Source organism: Mustela erminea, chromosome 2 (assembly GCF_009829155.1).
Source record: "Mustela erminea isolate mMusErm1 chromosome 2, mMusErm1.Pri, whole genome shotgun sequence".
NCBI lineage: Eukaryota > Metazoa > Chordata > Mammalia > Carnivora > Mustelidae > Mustela > Mustela erminea.
Window position 1 is genome coordinate 68,151,141 of NC_045615.1, and position 11,689 is coordinate 68,162,829.

Here is an 11,689-nt window from a genome sequence, read left to right on the forward strand (position 1 = left end):
AGAGAGCGTGAGTGGGCGGGGGGGGGGGGTAGAGGAGGAGGGAGAAGCAGGCTCACTGCTAAACTCAGAGCTTGGTGTAGGGCATAATCCAGGCATTCCAGGATCACGACCTGAGCCCAAGGCAGATGCTTAACCAATTGAGCTACCCAAATCCCCCTGATATTTGGAATTTTCTTGAACAGCTTTTTCCCTAATTCTTATCTCTGTGTCATTTTGTTCTACTTTCTGGGAAATTTCCTCTACCTTATCTTCTGGACATTCTATTTATTTCTTCTTAATTTCAATTCTCACATTTTTAATTTCTAAGACTTCATCTTTGGAGGGAAATGGGTTTGTTCTTATAGCTTTCCGGGTTTTTGTTTTGTTTCTGACTATTAGTACAACTTCCTTTCTTATCTGGTTGATTATTTTAACAATTTAATTTCTTTTATATTATCCTTGATCTAGTATCTCTGCTTAATATCTCTCTCTTTCTCTCTCTCTCTTCTGTTTGTTTTGATTTCTTTGTTTTGGAGATTTTCCTTAAGTATCTCAAGATGTTGTCTTCTGTTTATAATTGAGTGAAGAGTACTGAACTTCTCTGTAGGGGAACTAGAGGAGTTGTTGGTCCATGCCCTTTTCTGTATGATGTTAGTTGTTAAACTGGAATTCACCTGATGCGTCTGGGGCACCTCATTGCTTGAGAGGATATTCTAGTTTCCTTCCTCACAAAATATGTGCTTGAATGCTGTCCTGGGAACAAGGTAGGGAGAGAGCAGAATGGAGATTTGGATCAGTCAGCAGTCAGGTTTTCATCTAATCCCCTGGTGTCAACTCTGTGCCTCCCCCTTGCTTTCAGCTATACCTGTGTCCCCAGTTTTCAGAGAATGAATGTCTGGTTTGTGTGTGTGTGTGCCTAAATAGGTCGATATAGGTTGGTAGCAGTTTGCCTGAGCAGGGTGGAGACAGGGAACTGAAAGCCAGTTGTGTTGTCTACGGACCTGAACCTGATTGCCAATTGCAATAACAGCCATCAGGTTTCTGCAAACACTTAGATTGGAACAGCTTTTGTAGTAGTGAGTCAATTGCAACTCTTCAAATCATCTTTGCATGTTCTTCAAATTTATGCTATATTCTATTGTTCTGTTGTTCTCGATGGCTAATACATTTTTTTCCTAATTTGCTAAAGTTTGATGGTGTTTTAGAAAGGAGAGAAGATGAATACATATATTTAATCCACTTTGAATATGGTGAAATGCCCTTCAATATATTTTGAAGGGGACTAATCAAGAAGACACATCCCAACACAGTAAAAATCTCTCTATCCTTAGGCTTGAGAGGAGTTGAGAAAAATAGGTCTAAGAGTTACCATTGGGTACATTACATTACAAATCAGTCAGCCCCAAAATCTAGGGCTCTTTCTTTACTCCCGACTTACTTCCCAATATTTCTCTAGTAGTTTCGACAATGGACTGAATTGGCTTCACATTAAACTCAGGAAAAGTGGGGATGTCTTGAGCAGTATCTGATATACAAGAAGAATGACAAAATGATGTTTTATTTTACTAATTATGGGCAAATTACAGTATGTTTATTTAAATATGCAGTATTTTTAATGTTTTTATTTTCTCAAACTATAGGAAATATCAGTATTTTATATATATGCACATAAGAAATACTTTTATTAATATAATGTTATATTTATATACAGATAGTTGTTTTCAAAATTATGATAATTGAAATATTTTACTATCCAGATTTTAGAATGCAGATGAATCTTTGTAAGTTTCAAGAGCTAATAAATCTTAACTTTTAGAATTAATAAGTCAATTTTCTTTTTTTTTAAAGATTTTATTTATTTATATGACACAGAGAGAGAAAGAGATCATAAGGAGGCAGAGAGGCAGGCAAAGAGCCAGGAGGAAATGGGCTCCCTGCTGAACAGAAAGCCTGAAGCAGGGCTTGATCCCACAACCCTGAGATCATGACCTGAGCAGAAGGCAGAGGCTTAACCCACTGAGCTACCCAGGTGCCCCAAAAGTCAATTTTCTTTTTTAAAGATTTTTATTTATTTATTTGACAGACAGAGATCACAAGGCAGAGATGCAGTCAGAGAGAGGGAGAGGAGGAAGCAGGCTCCCCCCTTGAGCAGAAAGCCCAATGCAGGGCTCTATCCCAGGACCCTGAGATCATGACCTGAGCCGAAGGCAGAGGCTTTAACCCACAGAACACCCAGGCACCCCCAAAAGTCAATTTCCATATGCTTGATGCTTCTGAATGAAATAAGCAATTTGGCAGAGGTATCAAATAATAAATCTGAATATATTGGTCAGATTCATTAGGAATTCATAGAGTGTGGATCTGTTGGAGACCTAGGGAGGCCATTTGGCATATAGAGCAGATGTCTTTTTATTGAAGTAAAATAGTGTTCTACGCCCATTTTACAGCTAAGGTAACTGGTACTCATGATATTGTTTCTGCCATTACCAATGCAAGCACCTGTCTTTTGCTTCTCTAAACCAGTGCTCTTAAGTTTCCAAGGGAAACTCTATTATGATCCAACTAGAGGAAGTACTCCCAACTAAATTGAGTGCAAGTTAGGCAAGGTTGTTAGAGTCCCTTAGATCCATAGAGTCTGGACCACTGATTGCTCAGTGACTGAGTCAGCTTTGAACATTCCCCGCCCTGGTTAAAATTTCCAGTTAATTACTCCTTCCATAAATCTCAGCACACCGCCTCCCAAGAGCCCAGCCAGAGAGAGAACGGTCTTCCCTTTCCTTTCCAACGTGTAACTCATATAGCCGTAGTCAGTGTGTGATATTTCAATTGCTAGTTTTCAAAGATGTGGGCAAATATCAACTGGTCTGGAATTGAGATACCACGATCACTTCATCTTTGATTTAAAGCACACTTTAACCTCCAGTGCCGCAAGGCAAAAGGTTAATGCATCGACCTGCTGCTGCGGGTTACCCCCTTGCCATAACGGTCTTGTTTTCTGCCCCAGCTTGGTACCTATTTCAATATACTTTACAGCTAGTAGGTAAATATGACATTCAGATTTTATTCCCAAGAGCACTGAAAGCTACTGAGATAGTACTATCTCAAATAATAGATGTTAGGGATATTTTCCTGTTTGAGGCTTATCTTTTAAAAATTCTTATTTTTTTTCCTTATGTAATAAAATCAGAGTATGTTGCTTTTGGTATATGTAGGTAGGTAGAAACAAATTATGTACCAATTATGTTTAAACTTTCCTTTTATGAAGTTACTTAAATATTTACGTCTCCTGGAAAACAATATTTTGCTATAATAATAAGTAGGTGTGTGCTTGGGGATAGTGGGGAAGTAACAGAAATAGAACAACCTCAGGAATGGAAATTATACACTTAGCCTTTATGTAATTTTAGTGTATGATTATGTAATATGCTCTCACATGTCCATTTAACATAATTACATATTGTTCATCTTAATTGTCTTGTGCTTTTGTTCTCATACATTCTATTTATTGTATTTTTCCTATTCATATGTCTATCCTTAATATATTTTCTCAGAAACTTAAGTGTTGTTATAACCAGGAATATTCCCATACTTGGAGAACCAAAATAGCAAGAAAATACTAATTAGCATAAGATCAGTGGAATTTCTGGTGAAAGGACATGAAACTAAAGCAAATAATGTGACTTCATTTGCTAATTGACTACTTAAATCCACACTCATGGGAGGGGTTTACCAAAATGTGTATTTAAACTGGCAGGTGATTCTACCACAATAATACCATCATCATCATTCTTTCAGGTTGATGGGAAAACTAGGGGCTACTTTTCCTTCCCAGGGTGTGGCAAACTGTGAAGCTTTAAGCTGATTAAAAAAACAAAGGCATCTCTTTTAAATCTGGAGATCTTGTCTTCATCAAGTATGAAGCTAATGTTTCTCCACAGCAGAAAAACTTGGAAGTGAGAAAACAGGCGACTTTTAACACGGCTACTGCCTTTCATTGTCTGTTATTAATTGTTGCTCTTTATTGTTAAGCTTTAGAAATTTAATTTCTTCTTAGTTTTCCTTTTTTATTCTTTTTTAAATCAGTGCACATAGGTAGTGAACAATCCAAATCTTGAATCTGTTCACTCATTTTTTTTTCCTTTTAGTTTCAATATTGTGAGGAAATTGAGAGCCCAGAACATCTTAAGACTGCATCCATTCCTTGAGCAGGATACAGAATCATCCATCATACAGAAGGAATGAGGCTAGCTACCTGGGAAAACATTCACTGTGGTTTAAGTTATGAATTGCCCTCATCAGGTTTTGTAAACATTTAAAAATATCGAAAGATCATCATGCTATGTGTCAAAAACAAAGGAAAAATAAAAGAGAACAATTCAGGAGGAAAAAGAAAATTACTTTCATCAGTATGAATTTTGAGGACACAAATAGACAAAAGTAAGGGGTACAAAAAACTTTAAGATAAACGTTTTCTGCAGTTGAGAGGAGGCAACTACAATTATGCAAGATGAAAATATTTACTCCTTTAACCATTTATGTATCGCCCACCTTGTTACACATATCATTACAGATAGACATATTCAAATCTGGATGTGAAAAATTTGATCCCAAAACATAGGTTTTTGTTTTATTTTTCCTTATCACTGCATGGGATCCACTATGAATCACCAGCCAATATGTTCAATAATATCTATGGGAGGATATGTTTCACAAATGTCCTAAATCTCGCACCAAGCACCATTACTGAACAGGAAATGAGTGCTTTGGTTGAGCGGGTCCAGAGGAAAATAGTATAAATTATACACTTGCATATCAATTAAGAGCAGTTAGAGGTTATTTGTGTAAATGACTTCCATACCCCTCAGTTCTGAATGATGGGGGTTGTTTGGATTTATCAATGATTCTCAATCACCTGCCCCTTAATTACAGACTGCTCTCCAGACCTATAGTTAGGAGTATTAAAGTGAGTGTTCCTGTCATTTGAATCATGGTGCGGAGTTATCTGGGTCACCACGTTAAAAGAGAATTCATTATGTTGGTTTCAGGGACTAATATAGGTGATCACTTTCTCTACGTACTACTGCTGTATTGAGTAAATTACGATATACCTGCTTGGCACTTCACTGAATGGCTGAAGTTAATTTAAAATAAGTATTCCTATATAATGGTAAAAAGTGAAACTGACCTGATTACTCTTGGCATTTCCTGAATCATTTTACTGGGTAACGTTGTTGTAGTATATAATCACTTGGGCATCACATTTGGAATAAAACTATTCTATTATGATAACTTTTGAAAGATTTTATTAATCCAAGGACATAACAAGTAAAACAGTTCTTACTTTTCAAGAGTTAGAAACATGAAATGCACCACACTGTCGAGAAAAATTTTGCCCAGGATTTCCAGGACTTATCATCAGAGCTATAACAAGAGAAAATATGTGATAGTGAGTTGATACAGGAATGTGAAATGATTTGAAAAACTTGTCTCGATTTGTAGGAAAATCCTGCTATTGTATAGAATGCAAACCAAAACATCCCCACCTTCTTCTCCATCCTTTGCCTAACCACCCAAGAGATACTGAACACCGTGATTCTCACTTCCGAAAATAACTGAAAATTAGCCATATTGTCGCTGTGTGTGTGTGTGTGTGTGTCCGTGTGCATGTGCGCATGTATTTAAATACTTGCAACTTGGTTATGTTGCCTCTTTAACTTAATATTTCTTTTAATTTCTGTAATTCTGTTTTTTATGCTAATGAAATCAGTGTGTGCTGTAAATCACTCATCAACAAAATTTTAAAAACAGAGTGAGTACATTTATCCAGGCTCATGTCTTTCTCTGTCTTGCCACTACCACAAAAGCTTTAGATTTCTATTCGAAAACACAAGAAGATTAAAATCACACTGTGTCATACATATATTTAATAAAAATACCAAATTTGATTTTATTCAATAGTTACATAATTCTATGGATATGTTGTGTGATAATCATTGTTTTAAAATCTGTTTCAAATTATCAATAAGTCCTTTTGGAACTTGTGCTCCAGAGGACACACCAGGAAAATTGTCTCAGGACAATATTGAGATAGAATTCATGATGCGAACTAAATAAAACTGTATGCAGAACAGCAGACTTTTTCCAGGATAGGAGGAGAAAAGCAAGAGGTCATTGCAATTGCATTCAGTAGTAAGCTCATCTCAAGGAAATCTTTTAGGGGATTATTATACCTTAATTTCAAATTCTAATTCTGAAAATTTAGAACCACTAACTGCAAAGGGTTGGCTAATTGACCCCTACAGTTTTACCTACTTCCTCTTTTTTCATAATTTATTTGGGGAAAAAAAAGCACAGATAAGATCTAAGGTTTCTGAAAAAAATGCAGAGCAAACCAACTATTCAAGTAAAATATACCATTAGGAAAACAAAGTAGAAAAATGGAAGTTCCTGCATATGTTGTAAACTTTTTCCTCACACTTAACAGCACACCAGATAAAAAAGAATCTGTGCATAAAATAAGAGTAAGAGAAAATATATCATGAAACTTTAATAAATGTTGTACTTAATATGTATTTTTTTCTTTTCAAGATGAAAATCTGCTGGATTTCCTCCCATAAATATTTTCACCTACCTGACGTATTTACATGTTAATTACATCCAACTCAACAGTATATTTTTGAACATCAGGAAAATTTTTTATTGAACACTTCGGTGATACAAAAGTGAACTGTTTTCAAAAAGATTATTTCTTCGATGTCCCAATTCTTAGTGAACTACCTTCTTGAATTTGTTTTAGAGTCACGTGGTTTTTAAGCAATAAAATCTTATTTCCAAATACATAACAACTTTAGTATCAGAATGGAATAATACACACTTGCACAATTTATTTACTTTTTTAAGAAATGTATCTATGTTAAGTACGGTTAGAGTTTATTAATATCCATTTACAGATTCTATAGGTCCAGCTACAATTTTTTTTAATTTTTCTTCAGATATAAAATACCTTTACATATGGCTCAAGCTTTATGCCCAAATTGGCTTACCATATTGTAATTAAATACTGGTTTAAATACTCAGTCATGCATATTTTATGAACAGAAAGACATAAATATTTTTACAAATACTGAATATGGTTACAATGTAGAATTACAAATTTAGTACTCAGAAAATAGTTATGTACATTTTTTTATTTTAATTTGGATCTGTAATCAAAGGAAAACAAACTTTAAATTTTCAATTCTATATTATAAATGTTTCCATTTTAAATTACAAATGCTTTTATTCTTAAGCAAGCTCTTACAGAATATATTCAATATTGCTAGATTTCAAATGAAAATATAAACTTTTCTTAGTAAGTAAGTATCCATTTTCAAAGTAGCTACTGAACTATAAGGTTATATCAGGGAAAATATGAGCAAGAATATTTCTACCCCTTTTGGTTACAGCGAAATGTTTTCAAAATGCCTCTGTCTTGAGTTAAAACATTTAGGCCAAGTGAGAGCATAATTTCTATTTAATTTAAATTTAATTCTTAAAATTAAATAAACGGACTCTTCGGGAAGAGATATTTAATATTTCGCAAGCACATTTTTAAAAATAAAATAGAATAAAAGGTATATCCTCTAAAAGTCTGTTACTACTGTAATAATTCTATTCAATTGGCTGTTGGATTTCTACTCTGACTCTACATTGACTCCACCCATCTGTAAAATGTTGGATTCAATTTCCAAACCATAACTCTAACCTGTATTCTCTTTTATTGTTGATCTTGGCATCCCAGCAACTCCACCACGCCGCTCTTAACATTCATCCCTTCTTCTACCATCATAAATACTCACAGCTGTTTTTTCCCTATGGTGGAGATCAAAATAATAGGATTTAATTTAATGTCCTATGGCATTAAGATATTTTCAATATTTATCCTGGAAAGTAGCACTGTATATCCCCTCTTGAATTAGAAAAATTGGATCCTGCATAGAGTGGGGTATTAAGAGAGAGAGACAGAGAGAGAGGGACTGAGACATATTGATATGATAATAAGTATTAACTATAGTCTGTGGCATCCTGATTTATCCAGAGTCTTGCAAGTATGTCTCTGTGGTTGCCAAGGAGAATTCAGGTAAAAACAAAGACGGCTTGAGCCCACAATCCGTTTTAAGGATTATAGGACTTATTAGTACATTTAATAATGGAGAGAAGTATTAGGCATGTGTGAACACATAAAAATTGATTAAAGTATCGCCAATCACTGGTTTTAACAACAACAAAAAAAAGTAGAAGAAAATGAAGAACTTCACAAAGATTATGCTAAGAAACTCTGTTTTCAAATGTTCAACTATAAATATTTTCTTTCTGTCTCTGTTTTAAGTGAATAGAACTAAACCAAACAACAAAAGACCACATTTTAAATATCCATTTTATAATCATGTATGCAAAACCTGCCAGAAGAGAAATAGGTTTTACAGAACCTTAAGATTCAAGAAAAATTATCTCGAAGCTTTTTAATGCCAGAATTTCAAAATTTCTCCAAATGATCAACATAAAAATTGGGAAAGGCCTTTTGGCTAAGATCAAGTGTGAAGAAAGCCAATTTCTTTACAGTATAGTTCATTATGTTATTAGTTAATATCTCTTCTATCTCCACTAATGATGTGCTTTGTTGGGAAAAAAAAAAAAGAGGAAAAACACACTTCTTATTCTTAGGAATTTAATATATATTTGGGTGAGTAACTCATGTCTATGAAGAAACCTAAGATTCAATTAAAAGAAATATAAATATGTAGAAATTAGTTTCTTCCTATCCAGTGAAGAATAAATATGTAAATGTTCTAAGATTTATATGCTACTTATGAGCATCCCTTTTCATAGTAGGTATGTTTTTAAAATACCTGTATAAATTTAATTTATCTAAACTGAATAACATTTTTTTTCTTTCTTTTTGTTTTTTTATTTCCAGCATAACAGTATTCATTATTTTTGCACCACACCCCGTGCTCCATGCAATCCGTGCCCTCTATAATACCCACCACCTGGTACCCCAAACTGAATAACATTTTAAAGCAGAAGATGAGAGTAGCATTTAAAAATACTCAAATCATTTTTCCTAAAATGTGGATATTCCTTTACAAAGGAAGTAATTATTCTGAATTATATGATTTTTAAATTTGGATCTTTAATCAGTGTATTACTATACATTTAATTAAAAGTAAAGATCTTATATGTTGAATCTACACATGTGTGGAAAATAAAACAATTCTGTCACTATAACTTTGAAGTAAGATTATATTTTTTCATTTGATCTATCAAAAATATGTAATGATGAAGTGTATAAACCTGGCGATTCACAGATCTGTACCCCTGGGGCTAATAATACATTATATGTTAATAAAAAGTGAAAAATTAATTTAAAAATATGTAATGAATTGTTGAAAAAGAGATTGTCAATTCAATAACATGATTTTGACTTTCAATACTTCAAACGCCTTATAATGATTTCTTTAATATGTATCTTTAGTTTTATCATCACAAAACACAGGCCAATCAGTTTTCATTTGCAAATATAATTGCCACCACTGCATGCTCATAAACAACAATAAATAATACTTATAATATTTATTATGATATCAAATTATTATGGATTATGGATTAGTACTTAAATAATATAGTACTTACCAATTGCTCTAATGCCTACTCTGGGTTATTGTCTACAAAATTCATTAGACTTCAGATTTGCCAAGGATTCAAACTTTTCGCCCCAAAGAGTATACTTGGAAGCATGAGACCTAATTAAGGCCCAATAGATTGACTCTAGAATATGTTTTTACTGTTCGTGAGTTTTAACCAAATGAGAGGGAACGTACACTACTTCTTTTTCCTATCTAGATAATGTCAGCTCTGCCACATACATTACAACTTGTTTCCAGAATTAATTTAATTATACCAATAGTTCTCCACCACTGACATGTGTTGGGACAGATGGGTCAAAACACAAACCTAGGCTTCCCCTGGGGAAGGATGTAACTCGGCTCTGTAAGTGCAAAGTTTGGGAGGTGAAAGATTATCTAAAACACCAGTTCTCAAATGTTAATATGCATACTATTTACCTGGAGAACTTGCAGAAATGTGAAGTATGATTTTAGTAGCTTTAAGGTGGGACTTGAGATTTTGCACTCTTAAGCTCACTGATAACACAGATGTTAAGTAGTCCACTGATGGTACTTTGCTTATAATCATTTTAATTTATAAATGAGAAAAACTGAGCAATCTAAGTCCTGGACAGGCTATTTTAGGGACCAGCTTGGTACTCAGCTGAGTATAAGTCCAACAGAACCAAGAACTTATCTGTAGTTAATCTTACTAGAAGATCTTGAAGAACAGTAATCATGTGTTAAACATAATTTCATCAGCCATAGCACCTACCCCAGGGTTTGATCTGTACTGAAGTTTATCGAACAAATATTCCCTGAAGGAATTAAACATCAGAAACTTTGCCTTTGTTTTCATCTCACTAAATCGCTACGATCCAGCTTTAATCCTTGCCCAAGCAGCTTCTCTTCCAGTGTTCTCCGTATCAGTAACAACACCTTATCCGCACAGCTGCACATGACAGAAACTTGGAAGACATCCACGACAGGGCCCTGTCCCAGACATCTAATATGTGGAAAATACTTATTGATTCCAGAAGAAAGAGATATCTTAAGTTTGTTCACATCTGTCCATTGTCACTGTCACCTTCCCCTTCTGAGACTTTACCATCTCTCTACTAAACAATCAAAGCCTTCATTGCTCCTCAAAATACCAGTTTCTTTCATTTTTCCCCCAAACTGAAAACCACCCAAATGTTCGCTCAATTTTGCTTTTGATACCCCCATCAATTCTCCTCATAGCATCTAAATAGATATTCTTAAATTATTAATTAGATCTTATCACAACCTTGCTTTAAACTTTTCAAAACTGCTCCACTGAACCTAACCTAAGTCCAAAATGCTGATATGGCTCAGAATCATGTTGATTATCTAGCACCTGCACACCTCTTAAGTCTCATGCTGAGCTACTCTCTCTTAGCTCAATACTGACTCAGGCCTTTCTCGGTATCTCAGTCTTACATATCCTTCAAGAAACTCTGTCTGGAAAACTCTCGCCTATTTTTTTACAACACAACTTGTGTGAGCTGTTGCAGGAGAAGGTGTCCCACACTCTAATCTTTTAGTGATCAGGTGAATGGCCAATTAGAAGATGACAAATATCAAAGGTAAAGAAGAAGAGGGAGGAAAGAAGTTTCTTTATTACCTCAGTCTACAGTTAGGCACACATAGACTCACACACCATCACCACAACTAACAGCAAAAACAACCTTAACTGTAGCCAAACTCTGGGTGCTCTATCTAAAGAAAATCTTCTAACTCTCTGGGATTCATTTTCCCCACCCACCAAATAAGAATTGTATCAAATTATACTCAAACATTTGAAAATTTCTGAGTCTATAGGCTAATGAAGCACATGGCTCTTTTCCATTCAATATTGATTTTACTTCTATAACAACTTTTTGTCTTAAATCTTAAAATATTTCCACTCTTCAGAACCACACTTTCAAGTGGAAATAACTATGAAGTATCATAGCCATCTTTAGCAAACATTTCATAAATTTATTAAGTGACATCAGAGATAAGAAAGTATTATACACAAGCATAGACCTGGGGAGAAATGATGC